The sequence below is a fragment of the Suricata suricatta genome, chromosome 4, assembly GCF_006229205.1.
Source record: "Suricata suricatta isolate VVHF042 chromosome 4, meerkat_22Aug2017_6uvM2_HiC, whole genome shotgun sequence".
Lineage (NCBI taxonomy): Eukaryota > Metazoa > Chordata > Mammalia > Carnivora > Herpestidae > Suricata > Suricata suricatta.
Window position 1 is genome coordinate 53,800,665 of NC_043703.1, and position 26,459 is coordinate 53,827,123.

The following is a 26,459-nucleotide window of genomic DNA, read 5'->3' on the forward strand; positions in this document are numbered from 1 at the left end:
CCCCTCAAATGTCTCCTGTTCAGCACCTGCACTCGCCACGCTACCAATATCTTCCTCAGCACCAGTCCCAACAGCCTTCTTCACCATTTCTGAGGAAAGAATCGGGCTTCCTCTATCGTGGGCCCACCCCACCTCAAGTTCCTTGCTCGCCTAATTAGTCCCCTTTTCCCAATCCTCAGTCCTTCCTCTCATCTGGCATTTTCAGTGTGTCCATCAGTCCAAGTCTCTCTTATCTTATTAAAAATAAAAATGTGTCTCTCTCTGTTTGTCACCCTCTCCTTTTCACAACCAAGATCCTGGAAAGTTTTCTACATCTATCTAGGCTTCCTGACAACCCTCTACTGCAACACTTTCCCAGTGGCCTCTCAAAGTTCTAAAATAAAGAACCTTGTTAATGTGCTGATTCTGCTCTCCTCCCTTGCTACCTATTCCTTACATCTGGAGGTCTTTAACCTCCTCTCTCTAGGGACTGTCAGTGTCATGTCTGTATGTTTAGTCATAACTTTCTTCTGAGTTTCAGAGCAGTCTCTGAAAATGAAGATGAATCATCATGACCTAGAGGGTTCACAGGCTTCTCATCGTCACTGCCCACTGCCATCCACCCAGGAGTGGACGTCTTCCTCCAGTCCGGGCCTCTCACCTACCTCACCAGGACCTCTTACAAGTAAGTCTTAAATCTCTCCTCTTTCAGGTCCTCATCCCCTCCCCTCCACCACTGCCTTGGGCCAGATCCTCATCCTTTCCTGCAATATTAAAGTCCCTCCCTACCTTATGCCTCAAATATAATGATATCAGTAAGGTCTTTCTAATATGTATATCAATCCATTGCTCAGATTTCCTCAAGGACCCTCAATGCCCACATAATGAAAACTAATTCCTTTGCATAACAAGGGAAGCCCTTCAGGGCCCTGCCTCTCTCCAGCCTCAGCAGTTGTCTCCCGACCCCCTTACCACTGCCTTTCTAGCTCTGTGGCTACAATACTGAACTCCAAATGTGGCAATGGCCCCAACCATTTCACTCACACTTCCTTGCTTGTCACCTTCCATGCTTCTTTCTAGAACTGCTTTCTAAGTCTGTTCACCACCATCAACATGAGAAAGCACACTCCAGATGCTGTCAACAACTGAACAAAACGTTGACCATGCAGCAGATGAGAGCCACTGGAATAAATTAGTATAGATACCCACGTGTATGACATAACCCAGTGACTTACAGACATCACCAGTGCACACACCAGGTGAAGGGTTGTACTAAGTGATTTCTAAGGTCTCTTAAAATTCTGACATTCTATGAACAAAGGCATGAAACCAAGACATCCAATCAAATCGACCACCATACGAGTGCCTATTATGTGCAAGTTATTTCACTAAATGCTTTAATAAACAGGTAAGAATAAACACCAGTATTTAGATAAAAGATAAATATAATTAAAAGCCATTTAGGTGTGAGATTGGGGTGGTTAAATAGGGAAAGACAAAGGAGGGAGCTCATTCAATTCGTTCAGCTAACACTTGTTAGGGCCCCGCTCTGCCGGGCTCTGTGTCCAGGAGCTGGGGCATAAAAACAAAACCATGTGCTCAGTGCCCTCAGTGTCTGGCCTGCTGAGTTAGACAGACAGACAGCCATCAACTGCCAAAAGCAGGGGGGAAATGGTGTGATTACTTCTTCCTAGAGAGAGAACACAGGATGGAGCATGGACCTCAAGTAAACTTCCCAGTTGCGGCATTTGGTATGGCTCTTCAGGGGCTAATGAGTTTTTTCAAGCAGGGAAGGGAGAGTTCCACAGCGAGAGAACAGAACGAACAGAAGAAGCACATAGAGTTCGCAGCTGTGGCGCCTTGGAAACCATTGATTTTTCTCCAGGATGTGCACAGCAGCAGTGGAGTGACTCCAAACTCCAAAGGCTCCTCCGGGGCCTGAGTGGTGATGTGTAGTCCTGTGTGGCTGGAGCACCCGCCGCTGTTGGTTGGGAAGCGGGGAAATAGAGCAGGGTCACAAAGAAGCTAACACAAACTTCTTGGATATGCAGAAGGAAAAGTAATTTTGAATTTAATCTATCACTCATCTAGTCTTCCATCTCTGCCCTACCCACACCTTTGCAAAGAACAGAAGTAACTAAATAGCTAATACAATGATTTCACAATCCATGTAGGTAATGTGCCTCTCAGTAGCTCACCTTGCCCTCTCGTACTCTTCCCAAGAGAGCGCTGAGGACTATGGTTTTTATAACCCCATGATGTCCAAAAAGAGTTAGGGTCTTAAGAGGTTATGGTAGCACCTCTTTCCCCTTTAGTGCTGCCTGCCATGTTAGCATTTGAGGCCAAGAGTCCATGGTTACTTTGGTCTAACTCAGCTGGACCCAGACAACCAGCAGCACCCTTTGGACTCTGAGCCGCCACTGGGCTCCCCACACTCTGAGGTCTGTGACTTCCAATCAAGCCTGGCCTGGGTGCTCTTCCCTACACAGGTCTTTGCTGTAGGACAACCCCCTCAGCACATCTTGAGCTCCTCAACTAAACTCTACATTGTACCCGTGCCACACTGGAACCAAGGACATCTTTGGCCACTAAACCTCAGAGATCCCCTCTCCTTAAGCAACATGAATAGTTGCACCCAGAAGCAATTCAAAATATTTACTTTTTAAAATGTTTGTTTATTTTAAGAGAGAAAGAGAGCATGCAAGCAGTGGAGGAGCAGAGAGAGAGAGCAAGAGGGAGAATCCCAAGCAAGAGATGTCAGTGCAGAGCTGGATGCAGGGCGGGGCTCAGTTCCTCAAACCACAGGACCGTGATCTGAGGTGAAACCAAGAGTCAGACGCTCAACTGACGGAGGCACCCAGGCACCCTGCAATTAGAAATATTTAAAAGCTCTTAAAGAGATATCTGTGCCCTCTGGTTCACAGCAGCATTTTTCTCTCTATTCAAGATGTGGAAGTTACCCAAGGGTCCCTGGATGAATGAATGAATAAGGAAAATGTTGTGTATATATACAGTGCATGTTATTCAGCCTTTAAAAGGAAGGAAATCCTGACAGGTGCTACAAAATGAAGAAACCTTTAGGGTATCATGCGAAGTGAAATAAGCCAAATACTCTAGGATTCTACTTACATGAGCTCTCTATAGCATAGATAGATTCACAGAAACAGAAAGGGAGTCCAGGGAGGGAGTTTTCTTTTTTAATTAAAAAAAATTTTTTTTAAGGTTTATTTATTTTTCAGAGACAGAGCCCGACACAGGGCTGGAACTTGAGGACCATGCGATCATGACCTAAGCTGAGGTCAGCCACTTCAGCTGAGCCAATCAGTCGCCCCAGAGTGAGTTTTCTTTAATAGATACAGAGTTTCAGATTTACAAGACTAGTAAATACTGGAGCTCTATTTTATAGCAATGTGGGTACTTAATACTACTGAACTACACTAAAAAATATTAAGATGCTAAATTTTATGGGGTTTTTTAAATGTCTTCTATTTATTTTTGAGAGACAGAGAGATATAGTGTGAGCAGAGGAGGGTTAGAGAGAGAGGGAGATACAGAATGTGAAGCAGGCTCCAGGCTCTGAGCTAGCTGTCAGCACAGAGCCCGTTGCAGGGCTCGAACCCACGAACTGTGAGATCATGACCTGATCCGAAGCTGGATGCTCAACCGACTAGCCACCCAGGTGCCCCATGAAATTTTATGTTATGTGAGGTTTTTTTTTTTACCACAATTAAAAAAAACCCTGTAAATAAAACAAATAAAACCAAAATATTTTAAAAGCCAGTAGAGCATAAGCACCGCACAATCCAAATGGACCCTGGTGTTTACTAACCGGATCAGGCCATCAGAACAGCTGTGAACCGCCAGGATGGCTCTACCAACCCAGGCCAGCATGGGAGCACCCTCGAAGAAGGCCTCCGTTCCCCCCAACTTTCATCCCATCTCCCGTCCAAGCACATTTCTGTACACCCTCTTCTATCTCTCGTTCCTCTATTCTCTCCATAATCTCTCATGCCTACAAGGACTTTTATTTCATTTATCGCTCATAGCTTTTAGGTGCAAGTCACAGAATGAACTCTGGCAGAGTCAAGAGGCAAAGGGACTCATCAGAAGGCACTGGAAAGCCGGCGGGATCCCTGGGAGAGCCAGCACCAGGCTCCGAGACCCTGCAGCAGTAACAGTGCTCACAACGAGGCTTTAGAAACGCTGCTGTTGCTATGGACACTGGACCCCACAGGTTCCTCCACTGGCAACACTGGACCCCGGATGCAGCTGAGGTCACTGTCCTCACCCAACACCAGAACAGGCTCTGTGCTACCCCTGCTTCTTCCCAATACCAGCTTTCTATTCAGTGTCAAGGTACATAAATATATCTGACTGGCATATGCCTCACTTACGTTCAAGGGAAGCTAGGAAAGCAAGTATCTGTGATATTTTTTCTTTTTTTTAAGTTTATTTATTTACTTTTGAGAGACACAGAGCACAAAGAAGGGGAGTGGCAGAGACACACGGGGACAGAAGATCTGAAGGGGACTCATGCTGACAACAGAGAGCCCAGTGCAATGCTTGAACCCACAAACCGTGACCTGAGCTGAAGTCAGAGACTTAACTGACTGAACCTCCCTGGTTCCCCCCGTATCTGATATTTTGTGATTCTATACTGGGTGTAGCCTCTGGTCAAATAGAGAAAAGGGCTTCAAAGTTTGTACAGTCAGTATGACTAGCATGCTACAGATTCCCCTCACATCTTATTTTCCTACTTTATGGTTTTACTTGCCTACCTGTCTTGGAAATTAGGGATAGGCTTGCTAGGCTTAGCAAATAAAAATATACAATACCCAGTTAAATTTGAAGTTCAGATAAACAAGTAATTTTTTTTAATTTTTTTTAATTTTTTAATGCTTTTTAGTTTTATTTTTGAGAGACAGAGAGAGACAGTGCGACGAGGGGAGAGACAGAGAAAGAGGGAGACACAGAATCTGAAGCAGGCTCTAGGCTCTGAGCTAGCTGTCAGCACAGAGCCTGATGTGGGGCTCAAACCCACGACGTGAGATCATGACCTGAGTCGAAGCCGGACGCTTAACTGACTGAGCCACCCAGGCGCCCCTAAACAAGTAATTTTTTAGTATAACTATGTCCCATACAGTATTTGGAACATATATATTTTTTAAAACTTTTAACTATCTGAAATTTAACAGTGCAGCCTGCATTTTATCTAGCAACCCTCCTTAAGGCTATCTGTTCTATATGACCCTATGCTTTTCTACAGTACCCCAGGGCCTGGTTCCCAGGTACACTAAAGATGTTAACATGCAAAATCCACATTCAAGACAAGCCTGACTGCCTAATCCTGATTTTAAATGCCAAAAAATGTAAATTACCAGACTTTCTCCTTGCACCCGTAACAGATTTTCATCCCTTCAAGTCAGATATATGCCTAGAACCAACTAAGGGGAAAATTATGTCCTTGGGAAAGCAAAGGAGAGAAGCACATTAATATTCTAAAAACAAATTACCCTGTTGCAATAAGGAAAAGCAGAGTAAGCAGTGCAGAAAGATTTTATGAATTTTTTATACTGGGCCCTCTCAAATTCTAGGACCTCAAGTTGACTCTGACTCACATTTAACAGGGCTTTAATAGGAGGTGAAACTATAAAGTACTGAACCTGGTTTTCCAATGCTGTGTATAGAAATGAGTCTTATGAGTCAACGATTACCACAGCTCTCACCTCCCACGTGGCAAGGGGGATCCATTACCCAACTGTCAGTTTGTCCCTTTGATGTGAAAAGGCAAATGATTTTCAAAGCCACCACATTTCCATATATTATAGAAAATTATGGGACTATTTTATAACATTATCTAAAATCATAAATAACGCAAACAAGGCACACAACTTTGCCCAATTCTTCTAAAGCAACACACACACAAAGACTCTACTCATTTACTCAGGTCTTACATAAGAAATAATTAGACCTTCCCAAACCCACGTCTGCTGTCTCTGGGCTGCCAGCTCAACCACAGTGGGATAGCTCCAAGCCACAAAAAATAAACGGTGTGTCTGAGGGCTGATGTACATGTGAGAATATATTTCACCAGCCAGCCTGGGTCCTTGGGAAGAGAACTGATTTATGCATTTGCTTAAATTAAATCTTTCTTCAATTCCTCTAACGTGCTTGTCCCTCTCATTTCAGAGCCTTTGTGCACATTGTTCCCTCCTTCTAGAACCCTCTTCTTGCATCTTCTAGTTTACTCCTTTAGACTTTTACTCAAAATCATTGCCTCGGGAAAAAATCAATTTTCTGATCCCCCAGACTAGATCAGGATTCCTCTTATACTTTCAGAGTTTACTCCACCATTTTATCACAGTTTATTAAGATATAGTTCTGAGATTTCAGGGTGGGTGTCTCATCTTCTGTCTTCCTTAGCAATGAAAGTTTTAGCTGCACTGATACCAGCCAGAGACCATTTTTCCCAGCCTCCCTTGCAGCTAGCTGGGACCATATGACCAGCATCTAAGCCAATAGGAAAAGTTCACCTTCAAGTGAAGCCTCTCCTTTCCTTTTTCTCCCTCTCACAGGCTGGAGGGCACCTAGGTGAATGGCCTTCACCTTTGCAAGGGTAAAGGGATGAAAACAACTTGAGTCTCCATCACCAAGAGCCATCAGACCAGCTCTCGACTGATGGTAGGGATTATTACTTGAGGAGGAGTTAAACTATGTTCTTACTTAAGCCACTTTTTTGTGAAGCAGCTAGCTACAGGGGTGCCTGGGTGGCTCAGTAGGTTGAGCATCTGACTTCGGCTCAGGTCATGATCTTACAGTTTGCGGGTTTGAGCCCTGCGTTAGACTCTGTGCTGACAGCTCAGAGCCTGGAGCCTGCTTCACATTCTGTGTCTCCCTCTCTCTCTGCCCCTCCCCCACTCATGCTCTGTTTCTGTCTCAAAAATAAACATTAAAATAAAATTAAATTAAAATAAAATAAAGCAGCTAGCTATAACCAGCAAATGCAGAGTTGAACTCAGGGCCACTTGACCCCAGAGACCAAGACCTGAACCACCACAATATGATGGTTTTTGTTTTTTTCTTTAAATGTTTGTTTACTTTTGAAAGAGAGAAAGCACACACACGTGAGAAGGGGAGGGGCAGAGAGAAAGGGGGACAGAGGATCCAAAGTGGGCCCTGCACTGACAGCAGTGAGCCCAATGCTGGGCTCAAACTCACAAACTGTGAGATCATGACCTGAGCCGAAGTCATAGGCTGAACTGACTGAGCCACTTAGGTGTTCCTCAATTGATTTAGATTTAATTCAGCCTTTTTAATGCCTAAATAATAAATTATAGTGTTGTATACTATAAATTATTCAGCCATGGGCTTTGTTTCCAGCTTTTTGTTACAACAAGTAATTCTGCAATAGCATCCATGTACATGTGTCTTCATGAATTACTGGTTTTGTCTCTATGGGATATTCCCAGGTATAGGCTTTCAAAAGATATATGAATTTTTAATTTTAATGAATATTGTTTTCAGTTGCAATTGCTTGCTTCCCTAGAGCCATTTTTCCCACTCCCCTCCCTACAGGTCTCTTTCCCCACTTCCTGTTATATCCTTCCTCTCTTTATTTTCTGTAATTAAAAGATTGACATGTTTTTTTTTTGTGGGGGGGGGGTCAAATCCAATAGGCTAAAATGTGAACCATTGTGCTAATCTATGAAAGTACAATAAATATTATTTTTAAAAATCATCAGCATATTAAAAGGCTCAAAAGGAAGAAGCCCTCCTCTGCAAGGGACAGAGTGATTAAGAATGTAGCTATAGGTATGGGGCACCTGGGTGGCTCAGTCACTTGGGTTGAGCATCTGACTCTTGATTTTGGCTCATGTCCTGATCTCATGGGCATGAAGAGAGCCCTGAATCGGGCTCTGCCCTGAGGGTGAAGCCTGCTTAGGAATCCCTATCTCCCTCTCTCTTTGCCCCTCCCCTCCCCTGCTCTCTCTCTTTCTCTCACTGTCTCTCTCTTTCTCTCCAAGTAAATAAATAAGCATTAAAAAAAATAATGTGGCTATAGGAATGTAATGTGATACTTATTTTTCCTCTCTTTATTTAATCAAGATATATGTTCACAAATGCTCAAGCACTATGACAACTAAATATTATCAGTAGCAAATTATGCAACAGTCTGCCAATGTTTCCTAGGTAATTCATTATAATGGAGTGTTGCTTTCCTAAGGCATAACCTGCTCCCCACACCAAATCCCACTTCCAGGACTATTTGTTCATTTGACAAATACTTATGGAGTTACTGCTACATGCTAGGCACTGTGCTAAATGATGGGTATATTGCAGTGAATAAGATGGACAAGAGCCCACTCTTCAGAGCTTATCTTCCAGCTGAAGACAAAGATGTTAAACAATTAATTACACATGTGTTTGGATAATATTTTTTAAGTTTTTATTTATTCATTTAAGTAATCTCTACACCCAAAGTAAGGTTTAAATTTAGAACCCCAAGATCAAGAGTCACATGGTCTTCCCATTGAGCTAGCCAGGTGCCCCTGAATAATATTTTTATGCTGATAAAATATACATAACACAAAAATTATTTAAGCCATTATATTGTGTCTCTTATTAAAGTTGCCTATATTGGGGCACCTGGGTGGCTCAGTCGGTTAAGCGTCTGGCTTTGGCTCAGGTCATGATCTCACGGTTTGTGGGTTCGAGCCCCGCATCGGGCTCTGTGCTGACAGCTAGCTCAGAGTCTGGAGCCTGTCTTTGGATTCTGTGTCTCCCTCTCTCTCTGACCCTCTCCTACTCACACACTCTCTCTCTCTCTCTCTCAAAAATAAATAAAAACATTAAAAAAATTTTTTTAAGTTGCCTATAATCCAATGAATGAATTTAAACATTTTTAAGTATATAGTTCAGTGGCATTAAGTACATCCACATGGCTGTGCCACTGTCAACAACTTCCAGCTCTTTGTAACTCTCTTCATCTTGCAAAACTGTAGCTCAGTACCCATAGGCTACGAACTCCCCATTCCCTCCTCCCCCGCCCTAGGCCCATCCCGCTTTTTGTCTCAATGAATTTGACCGCATAATGCTGTCAAGGTTCATTATGTTGTAGCATGTGACAGAATTTCCTTTCTTTTTAAGGCTGAACAAATCTTATTCTATGTACAGACCATACTGTGTTTATCTATTCAGCAGTGGACACCTGGGATGCTTCCACATTGGATGTTTTTAAACGTTCTTTTCTTTTCTTCTCTTTTTAAACTTCCCTTCTCTTCCTTCCTTTCCCTTCACTTCCCTCCCTTCCCTCCCTTCCCTTCCTTCTCTTCCCTTTCCTTTCCAAGAAGCTTAAGCTTCACACTAGACTGATAAAGACTAGAAAACTATTTCTCCCACATAACTTTCACTACACATTCCCAGAAAGAGTGTGTATATATATTTTTTAACTATTTTTTTATTTTTATTTTTTTAATGTTTATTTTTGAGAGACAGCAAGAGACAGAGTGTGAGCAGGGGAGGGGCAGAGAGAGAGACAGATACAGAATCCAAAGCAGGCTCCAGACTCTGAGCTGTCAGCACAGAGCCCGACATGGGGCTCGAACCCACGAACTGTGACATCATGACCTGAGCCGAAGTCGGACGCTTAACCAACTGAGCCACCCAGTCGCCCCTTAACTACTATTTTAAAAATATTAACTAGGGAGCACCTGGGTGGCTCAATCGGTCAAGCGTCTCACTCTTTGTTTTGGCTCAGGTCATGATCTCACGGTTCATGAGTTTGAGCCACACATTGGACTCTATACTGACAGCTCAGAGCCTGGAGCCTGCTTTGGATTCTGGGTCTCTCTCTCTCTCTCTCTCTCTCTCTCTGTGTTTCTCCCCCACTTGTGTTCTGTCTCTGTCTCTCAAAAATAAATAAATGTTTAAAAATTTAAAAAAAGAGAGAGACTTAATCTTATATCTCTATAGAACCCTTTGGGACCCCAAATCGACTGAAATTATATTTCTACCACCATGGTTGAATGGGATCTTGAAGTATAAATTAAATTCCATTTCTTGCTCACCTAAGCTGTGGACTGGGATCTCTGCACGGTGAGTGATGTAATTATGGTGGTGTTACATGCTGTCCGAGAAGGGCTATTTTCTAGCTCCAAACTCCTATTCGATGAGATCCTAGGACAGGGACCTAATATGGAATGGGGAGGGCGGGGGACAGCAGATGAGCAGGGTAGGCTTCCTTGAATTTGAACTGAGATCTCAAGGATGAACATGAAGCAACTTGACAAAGGCTATGGTTCAAGAAGTTGCATCCTGTCTTCAGTGCTGCCAGCCCACAACACTCCCATGGCCTCTTCCTGAAAAGGCAGCTCCCACCTTTGCTTTTGTTACCAGGGAAACTTGTCCAGCACTCTCCCTTGCAATAACCCTATTTTCCCCATTCTTTTTTTTTTTAATGTTTATTTTTGAGAGAAAAAGAGAGAGAGAGAGGGAGTGTGTGTGTGCACAGGGGAGGGGCAGAGAGAGAGGGAGATATAGAATTGGAAGCAGGTTCCAGGCTCTGAGCTGTCAGCACAGAGCCAGATGTGGGGCTCAAATCCATGAACTGCAAGATCATGACCTGAAGTCAGACACTTAACCAACTTAGTCACCCAGGCACCTCCTAATAGCATGGCCGAGGCATCTGAAACTCCATGTAGACATAGTCATTTTCTAGGAGCTTTATATAGAGAATTCTCTAGACATTTTAAGATACTATCTTGATCTTTGCAGCTTATCTTCTGAACATCTGAGCATTCTTCATACAGCACAGGCATTATAAGCTCACATGTGTTTTCTCTAGCAGTATTCATGTTCAATCCTAACACTCTATCCCTTATCATAGAGCCGTCATGTTGAGAAGCAAATAAAAGAAGAATATTTCCCCCACATCATTAATCACTCCATGTTTAAGCAGACACAAACACTTAGCCTCTTTGGGTTTGGGAAGAGCTACTCTGGTGGCCAGCTGGGACTCCTGGGGGCTTTAAGAGCATTAATCACCAGACTAAAGCTTTGTTCTTTCTTAGACTTTTCATCAGACTAAATTCAAGGCCTACTCAGATATCTTTATCCTGGTTAGAATAGGCACAAAATTTGGTGACTAATTTCTCATATACCCACCAGTGATTCTTTTTTCCAGTTACTTTAATTTTAGACAATTTCTATTGAAATAAATGCAAATTGTAATTTTTGTTTAGCTAAATCTATTTTCTAGCTCCAAACTCATATCCATTTATCTACTACATCTCCCCTTAAATATCTCATGAGCATCTAAAAAGTAAAAAAATGGGGCACCTGGGTGGCTTGGCCAGTTGAGCGTCCAACTTTGCCTCAGGTCATGAGTTCAAGCCCCACCTCAGGCTCTGTGCTAACAGCTCAGAACCTGGAGCCTGCTTCAGATTCTGTGTCTCTGTCTCTCTCTGTCCCTTCCCTGCTCATACTTTTTAAAAATTAGAAGGAAAAAAATTCTATACTCAGGATTCTGACACCAAATGTGTGGGGTTTTCTCCACACCAAGAAGTTTTCTAATTCTCTGTGGACACCAACTGAGTGTCCTACAATTCAATTCAGATCTGACACTATCTCTCCAGAGTGAGCCTCAGATGCCGCAGGTTAAGGGCTGCCCCACCAGACTGCCCCCTCCTCAGACACCAAACACAAGTTCTAGGCTGCTCCCTGTACTTCTGACTGAGGGATTCTCATGACTCTCTTCTCGGGTTTGATGACTCGCTAGAATGGTTCGCAGAACTCAAGAGAAACATTCTGCTCGCTATTACTGGCTTGTTTTGGAGGGACACAACTCAGGAACAGACAAATGGAAGAGACACAGAGGACACGGTATGTGGGGGGAATGTATGTGGGCAGAGCTTCGGGGCCCTCTCTGGGCACGCCGCCCTCTCCATATCTCCATGGAGTCACCAACCCAGAAGCTCTCCAGAGCTTGCTGTTTAGGGTTTTTACGGAAGCTTCATTGCATTGGCATGATTGGTTAATTCATTTTTTTCCAGGGGGTGGGGTGAGATTTGAAAATTCCAACCCTCTGGCAAGCAGCCCCCATCCTCTAAGAGTTATTATGAATAACCTCCTGTGACCCTACGACTCGGGAAGGGTTTTAGAAGCTCAGTGCCAGGAACAGGGAGCAGAGACCAAATGTATATTTCTTTTTATGTCACAACATCTCAAGATAATCATGTCCCAAACTGAAGATTCATGATCTTTCTCCTGAAAAATGTTTTAATGTTTATTTATTTTGAGAGAGAGAGAGAGAGTGTGTGTGTGTGTACCACCAGGGCAGAGAGAGGGGGACAGAGAATCTGAAGCAGACTCTGTGCTGACAGCAGGGAGCCCAATGCAGAGCCCGAACTCAAACCACAGGATCATGACCTGAGAGCCGGAGTCGGATGCTTAACCGACTGAACCATCCAGGGCCCCACTGTCTCCCCAAATCAATCAGTATTGTCGGTATCCACCCACACCCAGTATGACCTGGACCCCGAGAGGCATTTACATGCCGTCCTCCTGGCCTAGAATGCTTCCCCCTACTTGATACCCTGATTGGCTTCCCCTCATCTTCCGACTTCAGCTGACATGTCCCTTTGTCAAAGAAGTCTTCCCTTTCCCAATCGAAAGACCCTTTCCAAATTTAAATTATATTCTCTCATGTTTCCTATGCTTTGTGATAGCACTTATCACAGATGTTAACAGTGTTTGATGATGGTGTGTTTATTCTCTGGCTCTGCAGCTATATGAAGGAGTGAAGAAGCCAGGGTTCCGACTCTTCCTGTGAGTGCCCAGCACAGCACCTGCTGCTAGGTGGCCACCCAGTGTTTGCTGGAAAAATGAGTAAATTGTCTATATCTGTGTTTTAAAAAAATTTTGTTTTAATGTTTACTTTTGAGAGGGAGAAAGACTGAGCATGAGCAGGGGAGGGGCAGAGAGAGAGGGAGACAGAATCCAAAGCAGGCTCCAGGCTCTGAGCTGTCAGCACAGAGCCCAACACGGGGCTGGAATCCATGAACCATGAGATCATGACCTGAGCCGAAGTCGGACGCCTAACCAACTGAGCCACCAGGCGCCCCTGTAGTTGTGTGTTTTAAAGTAAACGCCCCAGAAATTGTTCTCCTAGATGATAATATGTTTGCTCACAAAATGGTTGTGCAGTCAAACAAAGTTGATAAAATACCGAGTTAATATTAAGCAGGTTTCTGTACTGCAGGATTTCACACAGTCTATAATTTGTTATGCAACACTATGAATATAGTACTTCAGAGGGGAAATGAATGTGAGGCTTCTCCAACAAGTTCAATTGTAGAACCCTTATTTCACAGTCTTTCAATATGAGTATTCTGTGGACCACATCAGGAGAAGTCCTAGCAAACAGTAATTTTACTTAATAAATATTCTTTTTAGGGGCACCTGAGTGGCTCAGTCGGTTAAGCGTCTGACTTCAGCTCAGGTCATGATCTCACTGTTTGTGAGTTTGAGTCCCGCATTGGGCTTACCGTTGAAAGCATGGAGTCTGCATATGATCTCTCTCCCTCTCTCTCTGCCCTTCCCCATCTTGTTCTCTTCATCTCTCTCAAAAAATTAACATTAAAAAAATTTAATAATAAAAAATAAATAAAATAAATATTCTCTTTAAAAAGTATAGAACTGTGAACTCATCAGTGAAGGTTGTTTTAAGTGGCTACGTTTGTGGTAATTTGTTACATAGCAATAGAAAACTAGTACATGCATGAAAACGGAATAATAATGAGAAAGCTTTCATGTCAGACGTGCTGCTGAATTGCATGTGTAACTACATCTGTCTCTACGTCAAGGTATTATATGTGAAGATAATGTGGAAGATTCTGGAAGAGTTCTGTATTATTGCATAGCAAAGAGCTCAGTTTTGAAATCTAAGTAACCAGATTTAAATCATGACTCCATTTCTTATATGTTGTTTGATATTCCACAAACTACATAACAGCTAGGGATATTGTGAAAAGTAAATGAAATGTACATACCCATTAGAATGGTCAAAATCTGGAACATGGATGCAACCAAACATTGGCAAGGATTTGGAGCAACAAGAATGCTCATTCATTGCTGGTGAAAACACAAAATGGTACAGCCACTTTAGAAGACAGTTTGACTGTTTCTTACAAAACAAAACATATTTTTACCATACAAATCTAGCAGTTGCACTTCTTGGTATCTACACAAAGAAACTGAAAATCTATGTCTACACAACAACCTATATGTGGATGTTTTTAGCAGCTTTATTTATTTTGCTGAAACTGAAAAGCAAGGTGTCCTTCAGTAGGTGAATGGGCAAATAAACTGTGGTCCATGCAGATGCTAGAATACTGGCCAGCACTAAAAATAAATGAGCTATCAAGCCATTAAAAGACATAGAGGACACTGAAATATATATTACTAAGTGAAAAAAGCTAATCTGAAAAGCTTCATACATATGATCCCAACTACATGATATTCTGGAAAAGGCAATATTGTGGAGACAATAAAAAGGTCAGTGGTTGCTGGAGTTGAGAGTGTGGGGAGTGATGAATATACAGAGAACAGAGGATGTTTAGGGCAATAAAAATACTCTGCTCTCTGGGGCGCCTAGGTACTCAGTCAGTTGGGCATCCAACTCTTGATTTCAGCTCAGGTCATGATCCCAGGATCGTGAAATAGAACCCCATTTTGGGCTCCATGCTGAGCATGGAACCCTTAATCTCTCTCCTTCTGCCTCTTTCCCCCATGTGTGCTCTTGCTCTCTCTCAAAATAAAAAAATAAAAATAAATACTCTGCACTGTATGATATTATAATGATAGATGTATGCCATTATACATCTGTCTAAATCCATGAAAAGCACAATAGATAGCAGCAAGGTGGACATCTTCAGTACCATCCTGATTCTTGGATCTATTTTTGTCCTGCTGAGGAATAACAGAGAATATTAACATTTAGTGGGTTAGCGGAAGAAGAGGAGTCCATGAAAGTATCTGAATAAGAATAAACAGAGGAAAGGCAGTTAAAATTTTTTTTAACTTTGGAAGAGAGAATTTTAAAGGAGGAATAATTACTATGTCTAGTGCTATGCTGAGTACTTGCATTTGGAAATTGCAGCATTACTTTCAGTAAGAGGAAATCACAAAGGAATTAGAAAATGCCTAGAGATAAATGAAAATGAAAACACATTTGAGCTTGCATATTTGTTGCAAGGGAAATTAATAGCTCTAAACACCTTTTAGAAAGAAGAAACCTAATAAGCTAGGCTGTCACCTCAAAACATTGAAAAAAGAAGGGCAAATTAAACCCAAAACAGGGAGAGAAAGGAAATAATCAGAATTAGAACAGAAACTAATTAAGTAGACAATAGAAAAACAGCAGAAAAGCAATGAACTCAAAAATTGGTTCTTTGAAAAGATCAACATAATTGACAAATCTTTACCTAGAGTGGCCAAGGGAAAAGAATGGAGATTCAACTTATTAAAATCAGAAACAAGGGCACCCTGGTGACTTAATCAGTTAAGCTTCCGACTCTTGATTTCAGCTCAGGTCATTATATCATGGTTGTGAGAGAGAGGCCCATGTCAGTGCTTGGGATTCTCTCTCTCCCTGTTCCTCTGCCACTCCCCCACTTGCACTCAAGAAAGAGAGAGAAAGTGAGAGAGAAGGAGAGAGAGAGGGAGGGAGGGAGGGAGGAAGGAAGGAAGACAAACAGACATTATGGGGCACCTGGCTACCTTCATCGGAAGACCTTGCAACCCTTAATCTCAGGGTTATGAGTTCAAGCTTCACGTTTGGCATAGAAAGTTACTTTAAAATTAATTAATTAATTAAAAAAATAAGGACTGACATATTTAAAATTTTTAAAAAGAAGAAAAAGAAAGAAGGGACTTTGCTATTAACCCTCCAGAAATGAAAGGATTGTAAGAGTCAACAAATTTGATAACTCAGAAGAGACGGTCAAATTCCTAGAGACACAGAAAATATCAAAACTGACTCAAGAAGAGCTAGCAGTGAGGCTGAAAGCCTGACGGGGGCCAAGGAGGTGAGGAACGGCAGATGCGAATGGACTACTCTGTGAAGAAGGTTGGCAATGAAGGGAAAGAGATAGATGTGGTTACTAAAGTGGGAGTGTGGCCCACAGAGTCAGGGTTTCGTTTTTATTTGGTTCTGTTTCCAGGTTGCAGAAACTTTCTTTCTTCCTTGCTTTCTTTTTTCTTCTTTCTTTCTTTTTTTTTTATTTTTTTATTTATTTTTTTTATGTTTTTATTTATTTTTGATACAGAGAGAGAGAGAGAGAGAGAGAGAGAGAGAGAGAGCGAGCATGAGAGGGGGAGGGGCAGAGAGAGAAGGAGACACAGAAGCGGAAGCAGGCTCCAGGCTCTGAGCTAGCTGTCAGCACAGAGCCCGATGCGGGGCTCGAACCCACGAACGTGAGATCTGACCTGAGCCGAAGTCGGAGGCTTAACCGACTGAGACACCCAGGCGCCCCTCTTTCTTTGCTTCAAGTAGGCTCCACACCCATCGTGGGGCTTGAACATACAACACAGAGATCAAGAGTTACATGCTCTGCCAACTGAGCCAGCCAGGCACCCTAGGATGCAGAAACCTGAGAATAAAAGACCACTGGAGATGAGGGATTGAGGACATAAGAGGAGAAAGAGGAAGGTGGCATGAGGTGGGATGGTATCCAGAAGGAAAAGTCAACGCCCTGCCTGCCCTCAGCCACAAGGACTGGCTGTGGGAAGACAAATGGCCTCTACTTGGAAGGTCCACAGGGTGGCCATGTCTCCAGGAAGAGTCAGGTTTCTGTTAAGGCAAGAAGGTGCAGGGAGTACAGACTGAGACTATATTTCCAACTAAATAGATGTCTCAGAGGACATAAAGAGAATGATTTAAACAGAGGCCAATAGTAGCAGCAGGTGGATGTACATTTGGGTCTCAGTCATCATAGAAGCCAAACAGAGCCATAATTCATGTCAACTCTGGGCAGAGTGCCATTCTCCAACTCTTTCTCTTTCCCCAGTACTCCAGACTAGGTTGAGTGACCCTCGCCTACACACATACTACCCTGTGATACTTCTATTATAGAACTTAATTGCATTGTATCATAATTGCATGTTTACTTTCTAATCTCCCCTACTAGACCATGACAGTAATTAGTATAATCTTTACATAATGGCTTTTGTAATTTTCTTTTTTCACTTATTTTTTTTAGATCTCCAGGTCAGTAATTATAAAGAGGAACTTTAAAAAAGCTCTTACTGTAGAAAATTTTAAATATATACAAAAGTATAGGCAATAGTATAATGGCCCTTCTCATCACCCTGATTCATCAATTATCAATTCATGACCATTCTTCCTTCATTTATGCTCCCACCCACACCACTACCCTGATTATTTGAAGCATATCAGGGTCATCATATTTCATCTGAAATGGTTTAGGGTCTAAAAGATAATTCTCCTTTTAAAAACCACATGGGGGCACCTGAGTGGCTCAATTGGTTGAGCATTCACCCTTGATTTTTCCTCAGGTCATGATCCCAGGGCTGTAGGATTGAGCACCTCATTGAGCTCCTTGCTGAGCATGGAGTCCACTTAATATTCTTACTCCCTCTCTCCCACTGACCCTCTACCCTGCTCAAGCTCTCTCTCTCTCAAATAAAATAAATAAATAAAACATAACCATATGTTATTATTATATGTATTTAAAAATTAACAAGTTCTTAACTTCACCAAATATCAGATGAATGTTTGCATTTCCTTATTTGGCTCATAAAAATTGTAAATTGTTAAAAAAAATTGTATTTAGTTATTTTAAAATATGACTATCTCATTGTTTTTTTAAAAATGTTTATTTGTGGAGTGCCTGGGTGGCTTAGTTGGTTGAGCACCTGAATTTGGCTCAGGTCATGATTTCCTGGTTTGTGGGTTCAAGCCCTGCATCAGGTTCTCTGCTGACATCCCAGAACCTGGAGCCTATTTCGGATTCTGTGTCTCCCTCTCTCTGCCCCTCCCCTGCTCATGCTCTCTCTCTCTCTCTCTCTCTCTCTCAGTTTCAAAAATGAATAAACATTTAAAAAACATTCTATAAATGTTTATTCATTTTTGAGAAAGAGAGTGAGAGACAGCACACACTCTCAAGTGGGGGAGGGGCAGAGAGAGGGAGACAGAGGTTCCAAAGCAGGCTCCACACTGACAGCAAAGAGCCCAATGCAAAGTCTCAGACTCATGAACACTAGATCATGACCTGAGCTGAAGTGAGGTGCTTAGCCGACTGAGTAACCCAGGTACCCATATTTTTATTTTTATTTTTTTAAGAATTTTTTTTAGTGTAATCCCTACTGTGAGGCTCAAACCCACTACCCTGAGACCAAGAGTAGCATGCTCCACCAACTGAGCCAGCCAGGTAACCCTTAAGACCCGTTTTAATATCCTAAACCATTTCCCACATTACAGATTTTGATTATTGCATTACCATGGTGTTTTACATATTCCTACAGAGAATTTTTTAAAAACATAGTTTACCCTGTTAAAATATACAGCTTAATTGTCATATTCAATTGTTAACATATTATTTTAGACCTCTGTGGCTACTAGTAATGAGAACCAACCCAAGCTATCCTAAGCAAAAAGATGGAACTTTGAAAGTAGCAAACTTAGCAAAGTCTGCTGGTTCCCTCTCCTCCTCTGGTCCTGCCCTAACACAACTGGGTTATTATGATAATGACTGAGCAATTTCATATATTTACTAAAATTTGAAAGGATTATATTCCAGGGGCACCTCAGTCAATTAAGCATCTAACTCTCAATTTCAGCTCAGGTCATGATCTCACAGTTTGAGGGATCAAGCTCTGCATGGGGCTCTGCACTGACAGTGGAGGAGAGTGCTTGGGGTTCTCTCTCCCTTTCTCTCTGCCCCCTCTCTCCCGAAATAAATAAATAAACTTAAAAAAAATAAAATAAAAATAAATCAAAGGTTTACATTCTAGTAGGGAGAGAGAAATAATATATAAAATATATAGAATATTTGATGGTAAAAAATGCTACAGGGAAAAAGTATATGAACTGGAAATGACAAAGTCTATGGAAGAAAGCTCTTTTCCTCATCTCCTTCAGAGAGAGAGAAAATGATTGTGATCTGGTGCTGCAAGCAGACTGCAGGAGGGCTCTTTTCTTTCTTCCTGTGATTGCAATCTACAACTAAAACAAGATGATTCCTAGCATGTTGGGGAGGGGAAGCAGGGTTGGCTAGAAACCAACCAGAGGTCAGTAAGGATATATTATAATACTTGTCTTATGCAGAAGAAGATAAAGATCTAATTCACATAAGGAAGTCATACAACTCAACAGTAAAAAAAACAAACAATCCAATTTTAAAAATGGGCAGAATAATAATAGGTAATAAATAATAAAATGTTCTAGATATGATAATGATTGAACCATTCTATAATTTACTAAAATTAAAAGAATTCACATGCTAATGCCAGGAAATGGGCAATAAATGATAAAGAATATGTTTGATGGTAATAAATGCTATAGAGAAAAATAAAAATAAAGCAGGGAAGAGAGTTTGGGGAAGCTACAAGTTTTGATAAGTGTGGGCAGAGCAGTTGGAAGAGGAGAACTGGCTTTGTGGAGCTGAAGGAAGATTATTCCAAGCAAAAAATAAGAAAACAACCCAACGAGCAAAAACCAAAATACTATAAACAAATAAGCTGAATAACTCAGAAAATAGGCAACAGGTCATACCCAAGGAAACCAGAAGAAACCAATAAAAATAAAGGCAGAAGTTAAGCAGAGAAGATCAATAAATCATACAGTAGAGATATCAATAAAGCTAAAAGATGTTTTTCTTAAAATAACTGGAAAAACTGATGAAGAAAACATCAGACAAGAAACAATTACAGAATAGAAAACAATAATAGAGTTTAAAATAATCATAAAAAAATAAAATGTGTATTGGCAACCTAGATAAAAGAGATACATTCTGAAAAAAAACCCTATAAAATGCCAAACTGATACAAGCAGGAAAAGAAACACAGAGACCAATAATAAGTAAAGTGATATGATTATTAAGGACATTCTCAACCTTGCCCCCAACAAAAAGACCCTGCTGCTAATGATTTTACTATTGAGTTTTGACAATTTTCAAGGAAAAAAAAACTACAAATCATGCCAGAAAACAGAATTAGAGGGATAACCTCATTTCTTGAATGCAAAAACAGGGCAACATTAAACTATCAGTGAGTGACTATCTGGCATATCATAATGCTTTGCAAATATTAGTTGTTTATTGGCTATTAATGATGATGAGCATATAAACTTGTAGAATTGTTGTCAGGTGAACTGGGAAGATCTTCCGCCCTCGGGCCTCTAGCCAGACAGATCTAAAGGACTCACGGGAGGTTTTCGGTTGGTCATCAAGGGAACGAATTCAAGGACAAACACGCAGCACAGCCCATGAGTGACATAAACAGGAAAGTTCATTCAAGCAAAAACCTACACTTTCCACGCGAGAGCAGGCGAGCTGTGCCGGGGCGGGGGGGGGGGGGGGGGGGGGAAAAGAGAGAGGGAGAGCTAGGGAGCATGCGCAGATGCGCAAGGGTGCGAAAGAGCCTGAGGGAGCTGGACGCAGAGTGGGGGGTCTTCCTATCTTTTATTGAAAGTTGTTAACTAGGGGGCGGAAATTTTATTACTTGGGCGGGAAGCAGCAGTTCAAGCTTTTTCCTTCTAATTTGGTCAGAAGTTGCTTGTCGTGGCATCTGCCATCTTAGCCCTCTCTGGGTAGACCCGACTTTTGGTGGAGTGCTGTCAGGACCCACCTCCGGCCTTCCCAATAGTTGGCCCTGACTTCCTCGTGCTGACCTCCAGGTATAGTGTTGGAACCTAACTAACTGCCTACTGTAACACAATGACTTTAGAAAACAATTTGATATCATCTTGTAAAGTTGAACGTGTGTAGTGGGTAACCTCCAACTCCGCAATTCTACTCCAAGAAATACACCCTAAGGATCGTTACTTACATGCAGTTGAGGATACATATAATATTCTTAGCAGGTTTTTTTGTGAAATATTGAAACACCGAAGAAAAAAAAGGAAGCACCTTAAATCTATCCATAGGAAGATAGATAAGTCACTGGTGCAATAATCACACAAGGGCCCGCTCTTAGCAGTGGTGTTGGAGGTAAGGAAATGGAGGTCAAAAGTTGAAGATGAAAGAGAAAAGTAATCACAACTGTAACCAAACCAACACGAGTTTGAATTCGATTTTTGGTGAGTCATAGAAACTGCACCAGGTGATTTGTCCCTTAAAGGAAACTTTATCTGCAGCAAATAAGGAACCCAAGGTTCCAAAATGAGGTTTTCTTTGTGTGACAACTCACCTGGTGCAGTTTCTGTGACTCACCACGGCTTAAACTCCATGATGGTTCAGTTACAAATTTGGTGACCCAGATGAGAGAGCTGTCCTTCTGAGGTTCCGCCCTCCAGTTCCCTGGGTTCCACCCACAGAGCAGCAGGCAGTGGAAGCTTGCTTGGGCAAACAGTTCAAGCTTTCAGGACCAGGGGCAGATCCTTGGAGGAGACTAGCCCTTTCTTGTTGCTTGTGACCAGGGCCTGCCATTCTGTCCTCATTTGAATTCCAAATCTCATTTGAAACTCTGATTACATTTATTCAAAGGATTTCTGTTGGGATAAATTATGCGAGGTCCATGGCACAGATCTTAAGAGGTAAAACTAGAGCTGTCTCACAAAGTCTGGGCAAGACGGTATGACAGAATACACTGGGTAAACGAGGCCTCTCCAGTAAACACTCTTGGGGACTGAACACTGATTAGGGCGCAGTGTTGAATCTAGACATCCGCAGGTGACAAAAGATCACACCACCCAGCCGTTCAGAGGGTTGGTGCTCCAGCCTGGCGAAATGGGAGTGATCTAACAGACTCCTCTAGAGTCTGGGAGATTAAAGAAGTCCTTCTCCCACTTGGTTGTTTGGTTTGTTTGTTGTTGTTCTGTTGTTGCTCCCTGTTTAAATCTCCACCCTAGGGTGCCTGGGTGGCTTAATCCATTAAGCATTTAAATGGTTAAGCATCAGACTCTTGATTTTGGCTCAGGTCATGATGTCACAGTTCATGAGTTGGAGTTCTGTCCGCTTTGCAGGCCTGCTTGGGATTATCTCACATTCTCTCTCTCTCTGCCCCTTCACTGCTCTTGTGTGTGCTCGCGCGCTCTCTCTCTCTCTCTCTCTCTCTCTCTCTCAAAAATGAATAAATAAAATAAAATAAATAATTGGGCCAAGTTTTTTAAAACTGGACTTGTTTTACAAACAAATTAATACTAATTTGGCTATCTTTGATGGAAATGAGAGTGATCTTAGAGAAAAATTATGTTTCAATAACATGTCTTTGTGGATGTTAGATTTAATTCGGATTGTCTTAGTGTTTGTTGTTTGCCTATAAACCTGGATCCTCAATTCTGGTTTCCTTGAATATCTCACTATGACTCTCCAAACTAAAGTTTCCAGTTTTCTTTCATTCTCTTGACTTGGAATCAGTGAAGACTAACACTGCCCCTCCCTCCCTTCCCACCCCCACCCTTTTTCCCCAAAGCCCTGCACACTGAAACTAGGTAACAGAAAGGCCTCCCACCTTAGCATTACCTGATTTTGGCGAGCTGTGTGATCTGTATGTACCCAAAAGGCAAGGGACAGCTGTAGGGGTTTTAACCCAAATGCTGGGCCCTTAGAGAGAATGGTGGCTTCTTTTTCTGAACAATTGGACATGGTGGCCAAGAGGAGCTTAGCAGCCACATGTCTCTTGATAGAACAAGCAAAACAAACAAACAAACAAACCCCCTAGAAGCCAATCTTTGCCTATTTGGATCCCACACCAGATTTTGAGGCTTTATTTTTTTAAACAAAATGTTACAATATCAGGCCATGCTGACAGATAAATACACCCAGATACAGCTGCCACCCCCGCACCCTGCCCCATCATGAAGTGCTTAATCAGATTTACTCTGGCTACAAAGATCTCCAGAGTGAACCTCTGTCCAATGCAGAGGGAATCTAGCTTCTAGATGGCAGCAGTGTTGTGGATAATGGACTAGGGAGGCCAGGATATGCTGCTGTAAAGGCTCTCATAGGGACCAAAAGACTGGCCCCAAGCCCCTCAGCCCAAAAGGCAGAAGTAATTGCACCAACCAGAGCATTAGAATTGAGTGGAACAGGGGTACCTGAGTGGCTCAGTCCGTTGAGTGTCTGTCTCTTGATTTCGACTCTGGTCATGATCTCATGGTTTGTGAGTTGGAGCCTCCCATCGTTCCCTGTGCTGACAGCACAGAGTCTGCTTGGGATTCTCTCTCTCCCTCTTTCTCTGCCCCTCTCCCTCCTCAAAAAAAATAAATAAACTTTTTTAAAAATGAAGGGAACTGAAAGCAAGGCCAGCCAAGCCTCCATGGGTCTTTCTCCATCTGTCACCTCTGCTTCTCCATATGGATTTGTTATACTCTTCTCTCTCTGTGGATTTATTTCCTCTGTATCCTCTGCAGGTTCAGAGTGAAAATGGCTGCCTTGCAGTTGTTACACTTACAAGTTGCAGCTCCAGACGCATAATGAGTATGACCTAATTCTTCCTGGATTCCAATTAAAACTTTCCAGAAAAGAGAATTTTACAGGGTGTCAAGCACTAGTTCTAAAATCGTGGCTCCTGTGATACAAATGCAGCTGCCAGAGGTCTGTTCTTGTGTCAACCAAGAAAGAATTCACTGAAAATATAATCAAACAGGCGTTTAAAAAAATATTTTACTTAGTGTTGAGAGAGAGGGAGAGAAAGGTCGAGTGGAGGGGGACAGCGGATAAGAAGCAGGCTCTGTGCTGATAGCAAGCTCAAACTCACGAACCAAACGGTGAGATCCTAGTTTGAGCCAAGAATGCTCAACCGACTGAGCCACCCAGGGGCCCCTAATCAGACAGCCTTTTAGTTAGGCGGTTAGAATTGCAATTCTGGAGACAAAGATGTAGGTAAGGGGGCACCTGGGTGGCTCAGTTGGTTAAGCGTCCGACTTCAACTCAGGTCATGATCTCATGGTTGGTGGGTTTGAGCCCCGCGTCAGGCTCTGTGCTGACAGCTCAGAGCCTGGAGCCTGTTTCAGATTCTGTGTCTCCCTCTCTCTCTGACCCTTCCCTGCTCGTGCTGTCTCTCTCTGTCTCTCAAAAAAAAAAAAAAAAAAAAAGATGTCAGTAAAAACCTGATTCTTTTTCTGAGGAGGACAGAGGGTTATAAAGGCAAAGTTCACAAGTGCAGTTCTCATGTAGGACATCTGTGCAGAACACAGAGGGAAGCTAGGTGACCTGGATCGCCTGAGTTAACATGCAAATGAGGGATTGAAACTGGTCAAATCCTGCTGGCTCCTTTTGGAGTGAAGAATGCTAACAATTCCGGTGTCCTGGTGAGCAGGGAGTTAAGTCTAGGCCAACTGGCTTGCAGCTGGCACAATATTAATGGTTCCTCTAATGAGGACGGGCATAAATTCTTCTTGGTTTATGGCCTCCCTACCATATCTGTAAGGAAACTCAGGTAGGCTTGCTTGCTCCATTTTAACATCTCCTTTTACACCCGTGACAGGTTGACTCAGGGTGGCAGTTCCCAAAAGAAGGGAATCCTTGTGAGTTGGGCAGGTATCGACTTGCAAATAATGAATCATTTGATCATTAGAATCAAACTAACATTCACGTTCAGGTCAAAGGACAAGGAAATTGGCTCTGACATCCGAAACCTGGGTTTCCAAGCAGAGCCATTTTGTCTGCAGCCCCATCTAATTCATTATTTGAAGTGATCCAGAAATGTTGTTAGAAATAAGGAGGCATTGGGGCACCTGGGTGGCTCAGTTGGTTAACTTTCTGACTTCGGCTCAGGTCATGATCTCATGGTTCATAGGTTCAAGCCCCACATCAGGCTCTGTGCTGACAGCTCAGAGCCTGGAGCCTGCTTCAGATTCTGTCTCTGGCTCTCTTTGCCCTTCCCCCGCTTGTACTCAGTCTCTCTGTCTCTAAAATAAAGAAACATTAAAAAAAAGAAAGAAAGAAGGAGGCATTAACATGGGCATAAATTATACGGACTGGGAGGGCCCCTACTGTGGCTGTTACACAGCTCCCTCATCAAGATCACAAATGGGGGATGAAAAGCAGGCAGAGTAGATGGTGTTAGATTGTGAAAAGATTTGTCTGCCAGCCCTTTGAATTTTATGTTGAAAACAGAGGGAGCCACTGAAGGTTCTAGAACACATGATGTCATATGTTATCTACAGCTTAGAAAAATAAATGCAGAGGGTGAAGCATTAGCGTTGTTACTAATGCTAAACTACTGAAAACAATCACGGTTGCTGATGGAAATTATTTCTTGAATTTATTCTGGTTTTCAATTTAATGTATATGTATTGGCAAGTATCCCCAGGATAAGTCAGAGAATTTGTTAAGCAATCACTGACCCAGGCCAGTAAATATGCAGTTTATTCACAGAATCTTCCTCCTCACCGCCTGCAGAACAGAAGGCACAACACTGCACCTTCACCCTCAGCATGGTTGGAGGACATTATAAATAAAGATTCCAGGGAGAAGATTCATCGTGTCCCCCAGGAGGTCAGCGTATTGTAAATTCCAGGCAGCTGCTTTATGGTCTATGAGTAGGAGATGCTCCGAAAGTAAGTGATATTGATGTGAAAATGTTGGGGTTTGGAGTAAACAGTAAAGAAGGAATTCTTGAGGTGTCTTTGGTACAAAAGGTGATTTTATTATAGCACAGGGACAGGACCCGTTGGCAGAAAGAGCTGCACTGGGGTTGTGAGGGGTGGCTGACTATAGACTTCCAAGTTGGGAGGAGGTTAGGGATAGCGTAAGTCTCTAAGGAATTTGGAAGTAAGGTTTCCAGGACTTTGAAGGAGTTTGCTATTACTGTTAGCAAAAGGTCACTTACTACTGTCTAGTAAAACCTTAGTCAAGAGACCCTTCAGATGTATATCAGGGGGCCATATACTTGGGGGATGATTGCTCACATATATCTTGGGGAGTAGAGATAAAGGAAGTTTCCAAAGGAATTTTTATATATTGAAGGAGATTTACAGGATCCTGAGGTTGGGCTAATCTTAAACTAAGTTTGCCTTTTGGCTTTAGCAAAGTATTAACATGAAAGTAGTTGAGTTCCCAGAAAATCACTCTGCCTCTCCCAAAACTTGTCAATGGGCTATAAGTTGCAAGGAAGTTTAATTCTTTCTTTTTTTTGTCTTTGTTCTCCACATCAATATGAATGAGCCATACTTTAAGCGAGGTGTTCTGTGCGGTACTTCTCTCTGAATACCAGTATTTCATCCTAAGCCATTTATGAAGGCAACCTGTTCTCTCTCCATGCTGCGTGTCGTCCCACACCCCCGCATTTAAGTAACA

At 42.3% G+C, this 26,459-nt stretch overlaps 1 long non-coding RNA gene across 1 annotated transcript; it reads left to right on the top strand.

Annotated features, from left to right (window-relative positions):
- The first annotated feature begins 532 nt into the window (after window positions 1-532).
- Window positions 533-6,772, top strand: LOC115290572. Its single transcript, XR_003908177.1, has 3 exons — window positions 533-664; window positions 4,026-4,335; window positions 6,555-6,772. It is a non-coding gene; the product is annotated as an uncharacterized LOC115290572 (long non-coding RNA).
- The last annotated feature ends 19,687 nt before the right edge of the window (window positions 6,773-26,459 follow it).